This window comes from Felis catus, chromosome B2 (assembly GCF_018350175.1).
Source record: "Felis catus isolate Fca126 chromosome B2, F.catus_Fca126_mat1.0, whole genome shotgun sequence".
Lineage (NCBI taxonomy): Eukaryota > Metazoa > Chordata > Mammalia > Carnivora > Felidae > Felis > Felis catus.
This window is the reverse complement of record NC_058372.1, coordinates 131808197-131823055: the sequence shown is the minus strand read 5'-3', so window position 1 is coordinate 131823055 and position 14859 is coordinate 131808197. Positions and strand designations below refer to the sequence as shown.

The window sequence follows — 14859 nt, the reverse complement described above, 5'->3', positions numbered from 1 at the left end:
TCATAGGAATACAAATATAACGAGCACCCAACAGGTAAATTTCAAAATGACTGGTATCCAATAAAGATTACCAGGCATGAAAGTATGCCCCATTAAAAGGAGAAAAAAAAAAAAAACAAACAAAAAAAAAACCCAGCCACTTGAACAGGACTCAGGAAAAAAAAAAAACAAAAAAACAAAAAAACACATGGATGATGGAATTAGACAGGTATTATTAAAATAGTTATTATAACTGAATGCCATGTGTTCAAGAAGCTAGCAAAAAAATTGAATATGTTAAGCACAACTTAAGAATATCTAAAACTGCAAACACAATGTTAATATTGAAAAACATGCATATGGGATGGGATCGAGGCATATTAGATACTGCAGAAGAGCAGATTAGTGGATTTGAAGACAAAACAATAGAAACAATCCAAAATGAAAAGGAGAAAAAGAGACTTAAAAAAAAAAAATGAAGAGGAGATCATTAGGGAGATGGAAAACAACCTCAAATGGACTAGTACATGTGCAGTTGGAACTCTGAATGGGCAGGGAGGGTGGGCAGGTGCGAGAAGAAAATACAGAAAAACTTGAATGGAAACATAATGATTGAAAAATTTCCAAATTTTGTAAAATCCATAAATCCCAGGGACTTAATAAACCCAAAGCCCAATAAACATGAAAATACTACACCCAGGGACATCATAATTGGATGGATCAGAAACACAGTTAAAGGGAAGATCTTGAATTGGAAATTCAGAGCTGACCAACAGGTAATGAGGAGCCCATCACAGGTGACAGAGGGAGCCTCTGCAGCCCTGACATGGGAATGCAGTGCTGCTGTGGGAAACTGGGACAGGTGTTCATGGAAGAGAGTGCACCAACAGGTATTTCCCAGGCTTATGAGAGGTTCCAGAAATAGTTATTATAAGAACTAAAGGGGTGCCTGAGTGGCTCAGTCGGTTGGGTGTCTGACTTCGGCTCAGGTCATGATCTTGCAGTCTGTGAGTTTGAGCCCCACATCGGGCTCTGTGCTGACAGCTCAGAGCCTGGAGCCTGCTTCAGATTCTGTCTCCGTCTCTCTCTGCCCCTCCCCTGCTCTCACTGTGTCTCTCTCTCAAAAATAAAAACATAAAAAAATTTTTTAAAAAAGAACTAAAAACCTGGAAGGCTTTTTTCCATATTAAAATATGAAGTACAGTTATAATAATAACTGTTTTAATATATCAATCTATTAAATTGTCACCTATGTCATTTCTGGGCCAATTTTAGTTGATTTGATTTCCCCCTCCTAATGGGATATGTATTTTCCTCCTTACTTGCTACATTTTTTCATTAGCTCCAAGACCTAGTGAATTTTACCTTTTGGGTGCTGGCACCATCTACTACAAATAATAATATTTATCTCTTTTGTAATTTTAACTTAATTGTGCTTATCTAGAGATTTAGCTTGCCTAGAGATTTAATTTTATGCATCAGATATTTCCAAATAGGTGAATAAGATGTTGTTCCTGTCAGCGAAGAATTCACAATCTTGTGGAACAAGCAGAAACCAGAACAGATAATTACAAAATGATGCAATGAATTCTACAGGAAAGATGTGAGTCAGGCACAGTGGAAGCCCCGAGTGTGGTTATCCAAAGGGATGTCCTCAGCACACGTGACTGGAAACAAGCATCTAGAGAAAGCCGGCAGCATGTGGGCGCAGGCACAGAAGAGATACAGTGTGACAGCGGGAGTGACAATTCAGATCTGGATCACGGAACAGCCCTGGGTAACTTGCTGCGGCCAGAAGTTCTGGATGGTGAGAGGTGGTGCTTTGAGGGCCTGGGAAGAGTGCACGAGGAGATGAAAGGACCCTTGTGCTGACAAATGCCATCAAATTAATTTAAGACAGACAGCAGACCAAGTTTATTGATGTGTAGACTTAAGCGTCGACCAAACTCCATCACATACTAGAAAGTATGAGTTAGGCGAACTATTTAGACTCTGAACCTCATTGTATTTGTCCAAAAAAAAAAAAAAGGTTATAAATGGATAATTGTGATGACTGATCGAGATGCTCATGTGACAACAACAAAACAAAGTTTAGTGCCATCGTTCTCCTGAAGCACTGTCACTTGTACCTATGACAGTTTTAAAATAATTTGACAAAAACTGCAGTTGCAAAAAGGAAGTAACGATTCTGGGTTAGAGTGATCTATGAGAGCTTTAAGGAGCTTTAAAAAAACTTTACAAATTAGGGGAAAGGTAAAAAAAGAAATTAGTTTGAAGTATAACTTTAGAATGTGATAATTACAAGGAAAAAGGCAAGGCTTTCTGATTGTAATGGTGTGTGTATTTCCACAAAACAAAACAAAACAAAACAAAACAAAACAAAACAAAACAAAACAAAAAGGCCTCACCTTAGATACCTGGTTAAGACAGTTAAAAGTCCTTCCCTCTTTCAGTTTAATTTCTAGTGATTCTTTACATTCACGAAGCTTGTTCCGTTTTCCACACATTTATATCTCATGCTTATCGTAGGAATGCTATTTATACAAAAAAAGTTAACATTTATAAATGTACTGTCGTGTTTAAAAATATAGACCTTGGGGCGCCTGGGTGGCTCAGTCGGTTAAGCGGCCGACTTCGGCTCAGGTCATGATCTTGCGGTCCGTGGGATCGAGCCCCGTGTCCGGCTCTGGGCTGATGTCTCGGAGCCTGGCGCCTGCTTCCGATTCTGTGTCTCCCTCTCTCTCTGCCCCTCCCCTGTTCATGTTCTGTCTCTCCCTGTCTCAAAAATAAATAAAACGTTAGAAAAAAAATACAGACCTTAAAATTAATCAGAAGTGTGGTACAGGGGAGAAATTTAAACTACACTTTTGTCACAAAAGATCGATTTTGGAATTATAAAGTATGAAGACAAATAAAAATACATCCAGCCTCATCTTCCAGAAATGTCAACTGATACCATTTTGATGTACAGACCCTTCCCTTATGTACACAAATCACATACACAAAATTGCAATTTTACTACTTGACTTTTTCACTTAGCCACATTGCCAATATTTACCCTTGCCATTTAATAATTTTCTACCTCACAATTTTTCATAGCTGTGTAGTAAACCATCATATGAGGACACTTAACCACTGCCCTATTGTTGGACTTTTAAGTCGTTTCTTATATGTAATTAATGTGAGTAACAAGCTAATGAAACACAGTAGAGTAAAGGTGAGCAGGCATGAGGCCTGCTCATCCAAGGTCAGCTCTGAGGGGTTTGGGAAAAGTCATTTTACCTCTCTGAGTTCCAGGTTTCTCACTTAGAAAACTTCCTGGCTGGACACAGATGCCAGCACTTCCGGGATGGAAGAACACCTTGGTGGGAAAGGTTTTGAGTTGGGTGCTCTGGTGGAGAACTCTCAACCACGGGAAGGTAGGAGAACAGCCTACAATTTGTGTGTGGTTTGCCGAACTAAAACAGCAAGAAAGCCTCGAAATACCCCTGCTTCTGCTAGCTCTTTCCTTTCCTCTGAGGACCAAGGAGGATTGACATCCAAACTTGCCTTCTCTTCTAGATTCCAAGCACACACGGAATCTAGGGGTCTGTTGGAGGATGAAGCTTCCAGGTGTGATTGGGCATTTTACAGTGTTTTGCATTTGTGTATATTTTCAGCTTCCTAAACACATTTTTGAAAAACATGGTCTAAAAGTATGTGTTAAAGGTAACTCATTTAAATTGTTTGTTTGAACAAGGAGTCTTTTGGTTTGTTTGCTTAATGGAGCTAAAATTCAAAAATGGAAGAGGAAGAAGAGCATTGGGTAATAAAAGTTCTGTCAAATAAATATTGACTCATTCTTTCATTTAACAGATATATATTGAACATCTACTCTGTTCCAGTCCCAGTTGCTGGGGATGGAGAGATATAAGGATATAGAGATATAGAGATATAGGGATATAGAGATATAGAGATATAGGGAGGGTACAAGATCTCTTGAACTTTACATGTGCAAAATATATAATGTTGTTACCGTATGTCAGATGAGGTTAATTACTAAGCAGGAAAAAGGAATCAGGATAAAGAAAATGGGAAATGTGAGAACTAGGAGGAAGTTGCTATATCACATCCAGGGCACAGAAATGGCCACGCTGTGCATCTAAAGAGAGAACGGACGGACGTAAGAGATGAAGCCATTCGGAGCTCTGGGGGAAAGATGATTCCAGGCAAGGTCAACAGCTACTAATTTTTTGAGGCGGGAGGGTATGTGTTGTGCTATATTGCCACCAATGAGTAGAACGAGCAGAACAAGGAGAAACGTAGTAAAAGATGAAGTCAGATGGTGACTCCACTTAACGTGGCGAGTGGTGAGTAATGTATGGAGTTGTCGGATCAGTACGTTTTACGCCTGAAACTAATATTGCCTGTCAATTATGCTTCAATCATAAAAACAATTCATCAGATTTCCACTTACAAAAAGACAAAGTCAGAGAGACAGTAGAGTGGCAGATCCAACAGGCCCCTGTCAGGTATGTGGCATTTACGCTGAGTCAGATGGAAACAATCTGAGGATGTGGAACAGAGAAGTTACATGATCTGACAATTTAGGTTTTAAGGTGATCTTTTTAGGTGCTTTGTGGAAAATAGGCATGGGTGAGTATGGAGGGATGAGGAGGGAAAAAGCTAGGGAAAACAAGTTAAAATGCTACTGTGGAGATTTAGAGAAATGCAATATTGTCCATGCCTGGGTAAATGTGTAGGAGGGTGAGACTGGTCTGGTCCTTGGTGCGTTTCCATCTATAGGCAAGAAGGTATGTAGGCTATGGGATAAAAGAGAAATCAAGGATGGCAGCAAGGATGTTGGCCTGAGTGACTTAAAGAATAGAACTGAGGTACCTGGGTGGCTCAGTCAGTTAAGCGTCTAACTTCAGCTCAGGGTCATTGATCTCAAGGTTCCTGAGTTTGAGCCCTGCATCAGGCTCTCAGTGCCAAAGCCTGCTTCAGATCCTCTGTTCCCCTCTCTCTCTGCTCCTCCCTAGCACTCTCTTTTTCTCCCTCTCTTTCTCTCAAAAATAAAAATAAAACATTTTTAAAAATGTTTTAAAAAATAAAAGAATGGCACTGCCTTTCACTGAAAAGGGACCAAGGGAAAGATTTGAGGAACAGAAGGTTTGGGGGAGAAAATCTGGAGTTCAGGTTTGAACATGTTCGGTTTTAGATGCCACTGGAAGCTTAAGCGGAGAGTTCACAGAAGGAGCTGGGTATGAGGCTGGAGTTTAGGGGACAGGTCTGGGTTAGGGTTAGAAACTTGGGGGTCATAATCACAAAATGAATTCCCTAAATAACTTCACCCATACCATAAAAATATATTTTAGTGTTACAAGAATATATGGGGAAAAAATCAGGTCAGAAAATGATCAATAAGGTTTTATGCTTGAATCTTTCTGGATATAAAGTCACTCTGGTTATTATTTATAAATCAATCTGTGCTACTTAGACAAAATTCCACGTTAGAACAATGTCTTTAGATGACTACTCTAGCTTATGAAAAACATGTTCTCCCTCTACACAGAGCAGCTGTTGACTTAAATGAAATTTGTGTCAGGTTTCACGAGCAATCATTATATTTTACAGCCAGAATGATCTTAATGACCTCATTTAATGTAGGACTTCATTTTATAGAAAGAAGAAAAAAAGTTCAAAAGCAAAGTCATTCTGCTTGTGTCCTTATTAATTATTTACTTAATACAACAAATATTTACTGAGACTAGGTGCTGGTGACGGTCCAATGGTTGAGGTGAAACAGTCAACAACACAAGTAGAGACTCTATCACATGGAATTTACAGTCTCTTTGGGGAGCTGGAAACAAACAAATATGCAAATCTACTATATGACACAATCGAAGAAAAACAAGTGAAGAAAAACAAATCATGATAATGGCAGGGTGACAAGCAATTTATTGTCCAAATTGGGACACTTCTTATAATAAGAGCAGTTGAAAACTAAGCAGGATGCCATGTCAAAAGGCATAAGCTGGAGTGTCCAGCCTTGACAAATGAAAATGTGAGTCACCCAGATAAATTGGATAGGGGGTGCAGAAGGAGTGAGTCAGGTTTATTTCATACAAAGTAGTCAGGAGTCAAGGGCGCCTCAGTGGCTCAGTCAGTTGGGGGTCCGACTCTTGCTCTCCGCTCAGGTTGTGATCTCATGGTTCGTGAGTTCAAGCCCTGCATGGAACAGCTGTGAGCACAGAGCCTGCTTGGGATTCTGTCTCTCCTTCTCTTTGCTCCTCACCTGCTTGTGCTTTCTCTCTCTCAAAATAAATAAATAAACTTAAAAAAAATTACAAAGTAGTCGGGAGTCAGGTGATATGGTGGCATCTAAGGAGAGATTGAAAACAGTGAGGGAGAAAGACATGGATGTATTTGGAGTAGACTATTGCTGGCAAAAGAAACAACAATGAAAAGTCTCTGGAGGAGAGAGGTGTCTGGAGAAACAGCAAGGGGGTCAGTATAGTTGCTAGAGAGGGAACAAGAAAACAAATGGTAGGCATTGAGGCTGGATGATGTAGAAATGTTTAGTTATTAAAATAATTTTGGTGTTTATGATGTTTGATAGAAGTCACCTTCGTTAGTTATGAAATGGGGAGTAATATCGAATTTTCATTTTAATAAAACAATCTGGCTGCTCTATTGACAATAGATTGAAGTGGGGACAGGAGATTAAAAATAATACCATTTATAATGCCACCAAAAAAAAAATTACTCAGTAATAAATTTAACAAGAGCCATCCAAGGCTGTTACCTGAAGATTTTATTGCTAAGATTAAAGAAGACCTATATAAATGGAGAAATGCATCATATTCATAGGTTAGAAGGCTCAGTATTACAAACATGTCAATTTCCCAAAATTCTATAGATTCAGTGCATTTCCAACCAAAACTCAAGCAGTTTATTTTTTTGGTATAAATTGATAATCTGGTACTGATATTAATATAAAAATGCCAATGACTGGGGTGCCTGGGTGGCTCAGTCGAATGAGCATCTGACTTTGGCTCAGGTCATGATCTTGCAGTTTGTGAGTTCAAGCCCCACATCCTGCTCGCTGCTGTCAGCGCGGAGCCTTCTTCAGATCCTCTGTCTCTCTCTGCCCGTCTCTTGCTTGTGCTCTCTCAAAAATAAACACATGTGAAAAAACAGAAGGAAATGCCGATGACATAGAATAATTAAAACCAATTTTAGGGGTGCCTGGGTGGCTCAGTCAGTTGGTGTCCTACTTCAGCTCAGGTCATGATCTCACAGTCCGTGAGTTCCAGCTCCACCTCAGGCTGTGTACTGACAGCTCAGAGCTTGGAGCCTGCTTCAGATTCTGGGTCTCCCTCTCTCTCTGCCCCTCTCCCACTCATACTCTGTCTCTCTCTCTCAAAAATAAATAAATGTTAAAAAAATTAAAACCAATTTTAAATAAAACAAATGTGGAAGATTTGTATCACTTTAAGAACTGTTATGAAGCCATAATTATTGACATGGAATAGAAAAACATAATCAAAACAGGAAGCCTCGAAATAGATACACATACAATGAAATGTGATAAATTTCTTTTTATAAGGGCACTGGTGAAATTGAATGTGGAAAAAGAAGATAATATGTGCTTTTCAACATATAGTACCAGAAGAACTGGATGTCCTCACGGAAAACATGCAGCTCAACCAATACCTCACCCCAGATACAACAATTAGCTCAGGATGGAATGTAGATCTAAACATAAAGAAACCTTGACATTTGCAATGACATGGGTGGACCTGGAGAATATAATGCTAAGTGAAATAAGTCAGTCAGAGAGAAACAAATATCATATGATTTCCCTTGTGTGTGGAATTGAAGAAATAAAACAAATGGATGAAGAAAAAAAGAGACAAACAAACAAAAAACCAAACACTTAAATATAGAGAACAAACTGGTGGTTACCAGAGTGGAAGTGGATGGGGGATGGGTAAAAACAGGTGAAGGGGATTAGGGGTACACTGATCCTGATGAGCACTGAGTAATGTGCAGAATTGTTGAATCACTATACTGTGCACCTGAAACTAATATAACACTGCATGTTAATTATATTGGAATTAAAGTTTTAAAAATCATTCTAAAAGGCTCATTAAAAAAATATCAGAGAATAGCTTTGCAAGCTTGGGGTATTCAAATATTTCTTAGAACACCCAAAACCATAATAAAAAGTTTTATGAACTGAACTTTATTAAAAACTTCAGCTCAAAATAGTCGCTACTAAGAAAATTCAGATGCAAGCCTCAATGGGATAATATCATTGTCATATATTTATACAACAAAGAATTTGCACTTAGAATATATAAATTTCTAAATTTCAGTAACAGAAAGACAACAAACAATAGAAATCAGCACAAAACTTGGACATTCACGAAGTAGGGTATATGAAGGGCTCATAAGCACAATCATTAGTGTAATATACATTAAAACTCAAAGAGAGAGGATGAGCAGATACAGATCTCCTGTAATGCTGAGATTTAAAAATGCAACTAATAATAACATATTGGACTATTCCATGTCAACGTAGTTAAACGGAGGACTACATTACTCAGAATTTCATGTTCTGTTTTTAGATTTGGCCCAAAGAGGAACTTGCTTGTGATTTAAAGCATATAAGGAAATAGTGGCTGTCATTGTCGTTACTCTCCATCGGTGTTAGATTTAGTGTCAAATGTCTGCAGGTGTGTCCACGGGGTCACAGTATGATCTTATTTTGCCAAGTTGCTTAACTCTTCTTCTAGGCTGATCAACAGCAGCCCCAGTTCTACTATCAGATGCTTGGGGCGGTGGGGGGTGGGGGGTGGAAATGCTTGACTCTGGTTGTGCAAAGATGGCAGCCTCACAAAGCCAAAAACTTCCCATAAATCTCGCCATGAACTTCCTCTTCTTGATCCTTCTGCTATGGCTGGATATGCTCAGTTTCTCAGATTTCCCTGCAAGCTCTAACTTCTCTCTCTGCACCAAGACTTTAGGTGGACTCAGTAGTAACTCCTTCGGATCCTCCAAAATTCTTCCATTTACACCATTTACTCACATATTGTATAAGGTCTAATTTCTATAATCAATCCCTTATTCCAGTAAGACTCATGTTAGCTCTGCTTCCCTGACTAATCCTTGATTGCTATGGTTCTTGGCACTTCATCTGCACGTGGATCTGATTTAGAGAGCTAGATCCTAAACTCTGAGTCTGATGTCATTATTGAAATAAACTTTGGGGATTTCTGGAATGAGAGTGATTACATTTTTCACGTGAAGAGAGTAGAAATGATTTGTGGTCAAAGGGAAGATGGTGGAAGACAGCAAAAAGGCCTCAAATACTTCTTATCCATGTAGCAATACTTTTTTCCAATGTGACTTTTTGACTTTCCATTAAAGTTGTAGTCTATATCTGTGCCCCTTAATATGTTCTCAGCCATGACTTACTTTGGCTACTCGGATGTTAGCAAACATCGACCAAGCAGAAGATTGAAAAATGAATGTATACTGGAGCTTGCCTTCTCTTACTGATTCTGTAACCCAGTTACCATGTAGATGAGTCCTGGCTAGTTTCTGAAACACCCATGGCCAAATATGCCCATCATCCCAGTTGACAATGAGGTAACCATCAAATATCCAAGTGAGGCTAGGCCATCAAGTTCCAAAGAGCTGGCTCAGATCAGTGTTGTTTTATAGACCTAAGTTATGTAGACATTTGTTATGAAGCAAAATTAACTAATACCCATATCAAATGAGAGGCTGACCAGGCAACTACAAATTTAAGTCACTGATGATGAGAAATGACTCTAGAGAACTGTTTGACAGTTTCTTATAAACACACGCCTACTTTAATATCCAACAATTCCAGTCTCAGGTATTTACCTAAGAGAAATGAAAACACATCTTCACACAAAGATTTGTTCAAGAAAGCCATGGTGGCTTTATTTGTGATTGCAAAAGTTGGAAATAATCTAAATGTCTGTCAACAGGGGAATAAACAAAATGCGATGTATTCAGTAATACCATTCAGGATTAAAAAACATTGAACTACAGATAAATACATGGATAAATCATAAAAAAAATTAGGTTCAAGAATTAAGCAACATACAACAGTGTTTTTACTATGTAATTCCATGTACACAAAATTCCAAGAGACATATATAAGAAAAGAAGAGCAAGGGAGTAATAGTATATCCAAAGGCATGGTTATAATGACAAATCATGGAATCTAAACTAGGCGTGGAGAGAAACAGGACAGGAGAAGTTGATGGTCAATAAATCTCAGGTAGGATTACCAAGTACAGGTACTGGATGGGTCAAAATGAGATAGAAAGAAAGAAGGTTCAGGTAGAAGGTTAAATTCTTGAAATTGTCATCTTAGTTCTTATTTTCTACTATTTTTTCTCTTCTCTCCCCAGTATTTCTTTTTAAAAAAATGTTTATTCATTTATTTTGAGAGAAAGACAGAGACAGTGAGCAGAGGAAGGACAGAGAGAGAGAGAGAGAGAGACACACAGAATCCAAAGCACGCTTCAGGCTCTGAGAGGTCAGTACAGAGCCCGATGTGGGGATGAAACTCATGAACCTGTAAGATCACAAGCTGAGCCAAAGCTGGATGCTAAACCAACTGAGCCACCCAGGTGCCCCTTTCCCCAGTATTTCTGCCATGGTTTATGTTCCAGCTAAATATCAGTTAACTTCAGAGGCCTTTGTACGCAAAGCAGGCAAAGACACCTCAATCTGCATAAAATGTTCAACTTTGGCACTCAGAAAAGTATAGTAAAATAGTTTCCAGAATAGACAGGGGAAAAAAAAACACACAATTACTAGAAATATGATTATCAAGAATAACAATAAAACAATTTTAGTTAAAAAAATTTTTTTACTACTTAAATATGCATGTATGATCACTTGATTTTGAAGAACTATCCTTCCAGGGAAACAGGAAAAAGATGGTTATTATTTTTTTCCTGATTCAGATATTGAGGGGAGGGTGTGTTGGCCACTTGCTCAGAATTATGCAGCTAGTAGTTTTTCCTCAAAGCCATCCAAGAAGACAGGTTTAACTCCAAGTGCACTGTGTTTCTTGGTGGACTATATTGGAAAATGTGTTTTATTAATCCAGGAGAGCATGTGTTGACATTTAACTCAACTCTTGGATCTGAGGTAAAAATATAACAGCCTAAAAGCAAAAACTATATACCACTAATTTTATACCACTAATTTATTCTGACCAAATTCAGATGATAGAAACCAAACTCAAAAATTAACTCAACGCATTGAGATTTCTATTCACAGTTTACTGACTCTGAAGTTTTCTTTTAGGAGAAGTAGGTTGATTGTCTCTTGAGGTGATCTGCTTTTGTTTTGTTTTATTTTAATCTCTTTTAAAAACATATCAATGACAACATAAAAGTTCAATATAGAATTTAACATTCTTCTTCTTTCATCGTGTTAAAAACAAACAAGTGAACCATCTTTAAATAAGGGAAAGTTCTGAGTAAAACTGTCTACATGCTCGAACTTTAGAGAAGAGAGAGCACTTTCGATGTGTTCAACGGGAGGTACTTAGAGATTCTTTCACAGACTTTTTATCGAGGACCCAGTGGAATATAAATTTGCTTTGAGAAAAGAGATCAAATCTGAAGGTACTCAATTGAGTTGGGAAAACTCCCTTGCAGAAGTTCTGAGGAGACCATTAGATTGCAGGCACAATTGTTGATAGAGCTCAAATATACTAATTTTTTACTCTGCCATCTATAAACCTTAGTGTTAACACAGCTTAACATACATCTTGTTTTTTAATTTTTTTTTTAATCTTTATTTATTTTTGAGAGAGAGAGAGCGTGAGCAAGAGAGGAACAGAGAGAGGAGACACAGAATCCGAAGCAAGCTCCAGGCTCCGAGCTGTCAGCACAGAGCCTGACGCGGGGCTTCAACTCACGAACTGCGAGATCATGACCTGAGCCGAAGTTGGTTGCTCAACCGACTGAGCCACCCAGGCACCCCTTAACATACATCTTTATGCAAGTGATTGCTCTAATGATCTATTGCTGCATAAAAAACAGCTAAAAGGTAATACTTTAAGACAATCATTTCATTACTCTTCACAATTCCCTGTGTTGATTGGGATCACCTGAGTGGCTCTAGTCTTGAGGATGTCACTTGGGACCACAGTTATTGGGTGGCTCTAGACATCCAGGATAGCTCACTCACACAGCTTCCAGTTGATGCTTACTGGAAGCTGGGCGCTCGGCTGGACAGACTGACCACAGCACCTCACATGCCCCTCCATGTGGCTTGGGTTTTTCACAAGATGGCGGTTAGGTTCTGAGAGGCAGAATTTTAGGGGTCAGTGTTCCCAGAGGTCAGACACAAAAGCTGTCCGTCAGTCCTCAAAAGTTTAGGACTAGCGTGGTGTCACTTCTACCATAATCTATTGCTTAAGAAGTCACAGGGCCAAAGTAGAATGAGGCTGGGGGAAAAGAAACCTCCTTCTCTGAGGAGGGGGTCATAAAGAAATTGTGGCCATCTTTAAGCCACCAGGTCCCTTATCAAAAAATAAATCTAGGATTACATAAAAGTTTTTTTTAAAACACTTTATGTGTCTTTTCATCTCTACCATGTTCATCTCAATGATATGGGAGCCATGTGGCAAATAATGCCACGGTCATAATCAAATTGCAGTCTGCATTCTGTGCTTTTCTTTACTGGAAACTGTTTACTTCTTTCTGTAGGGTACAACGTTAAAGGCATAACTTTAATAACCATATTTGTTCCTTCCTGATAGGGATTTTTCCCCATTAACTTATGTGAAATAAAAGTCACAGCTGCCAGAATGTCTTTCATATCATAACGCGGTATCTTTCTATCACAAGGTCACGTTTCCCCTCTTCAATCACCACCTACATCCCACACAGAGCATCACGTGTGAACCTGCATGACTTCTTTCATTATTTATTCCCAACTTCTAGCCTCTGCACGGTAAAATTATAACTGAGTGGGAAGCAATTTCTGTTCAGTTCAAGAATCTGTTGAAATCAGTAAAGTAGCTTGCCCACAGTAACAGAAAGAGCCACAATGTCATACGTGCAGTACAATACTGAGCTTGGCGAATTGCACAGGTTCTTTTTTCTTCTTCATAAAGATGAGCCATTCAAGTGTCAGAACAGGTATGTTCCTATATAAGCAAGCCCTCTATATACGAAGTTATAAATTGCAAATTTATTTATTGAGATATAGTGTTTTTCCTTTCATTAACATTTACCTCTTCTTGGAAAATTCATTTTCTAAATGTCCCATCAAACATGTTAATGTGTTTAGCATATAGGAATTTGCTTATTGTACATTACACACCACCTATTCCATGAGTGTGTAATGTAGCAAGTTTCAAAATCAGGTAGATCCTTCTTCAAGATTATTTTGGCTATTTGGTGCCCCTTGCCTTTCCACAAGAAATTTAGGATCAGTTTATCCTTTTCTGCTAAAAAAAAAAAAAAAAAAGCAACTGGGCTCTGATAGGGATTGCATTTTATCTGTAAATCATTTTGAGGACTATTGTCATTTTAACATTGTTAGGTCTTCCAATCAGGATTTCTTCTCATTTATTTAGATCTTTCATTTCCTTCAATAATGTTGTGTGGTTTCACTGTAGCAATCTTATACTTTCTTGATTACATCTAGCCCTAAGTATTTTTTTTTTGAGAGTACTACAAATGGAATTGCTTTGTTAATTCCAGATTGCTCATCACTGCTACATAGAAATACAACTAATTTTTGTATATTGTACATTGATCTTCTATATTGCCATTTTGCTGAGCTAGTTGGTTAAAAACTAAAGCTACTAGTTTTTACTGGGTTCCTTAGCATTTTCTATGTATAAGATAAGGTGTTTTACAAACAGAGATAATTTTACTTCTTTTATTTTTCCAATCTGATACCTTTCGGTCTTTTTCTTGACTAATTGCCCTGGCTAGATCTTCCAGTATAGTGTTGAGGAGAAGTGGCAAGAGCAGACATCCTTGTCTTGTTTCCTAAAAGCTTTTAGCTTTCACCATTAAATACGACATTTGCTCTAACCGCTTTGGAAAACAATATGGAGGTTCCCCAAAAAGCTAAAAATAGATCTATCATATGATTCAGCAGTTCCACATCTGGATATTTGCCCACAGGAAACGAACACAGGAGTTCAATGAGGTATATGCATCCCTCATGTTTATCGCAGCATTATTCCCAATAGCCAAGATATGGAAACAATCCAAATGTCCAACAAGAGATTAATGGATAGAAAAGTTGTGGTACATACATCTAATGGAATATTATTCAGCCAGGAGAAAGGAGGATATCCAGCCATTTGCAGAATGGACCTTCCATGAATGGACCTTGAGCACATTATGCTAAGCAAAGGAAGCCAGACAGTGAAAGGTAAGTACTGTATGATATCACCTGTATGTGTAATCTAAAAAGTTAAACTTATAAAAAACAACAACAACAACAACAATGCAGAGTAAAATGGTGGTTACCTGGGGATGGGGTAGGGAATTAAGATTGATGATGTTTAAGGGTACAGACTTGTAATGAGTACTAATAAGCCACAGAGAGCTAATGTATAGTATATTAAATGTATGTGAAAATACCTTAAGTATGTAATGTGATCAATATTGTTACAGTGGCAACCATATTGCAATGTATAAATGTATCAAAGTAATACTGTACAAGAAAAAAAACATGATGCTTGTTTGCTATGGATTTTCTTTCTTTTTTTAATTTTTTAATGCTTATTTATTTTGAGAGAGAGAGAGAGCCTGCCAGCAGGGAAGGGGCAGAGAGAGAGGGAGAGAGAGAATCCCAAGTACGCTCCAC

At 38.2% G+C, this 14859-nt stretch overlaps 1 long non-coding RNA gene across 1 annotated transcript in view; it reads left to right on the top strand.

Moving 5' to 3' along the window:
• The first annotated feature begins 13510 nt into the window (after positions 1-13510).
• LOC123385568 overlaps positions 13511-14859 on the top strand; it is a 30543-nt gene continuing 29194 nt past the window's right edge. The window contains exon 1 of the long non-coding RNA XR_006598363.1: positions 13511-14421. This is a non-coding gene — a long non-coding RNA (uncharacterized LOC123385568). The remainder of the gene's footprint in view (positions 14422-14859) is intronic.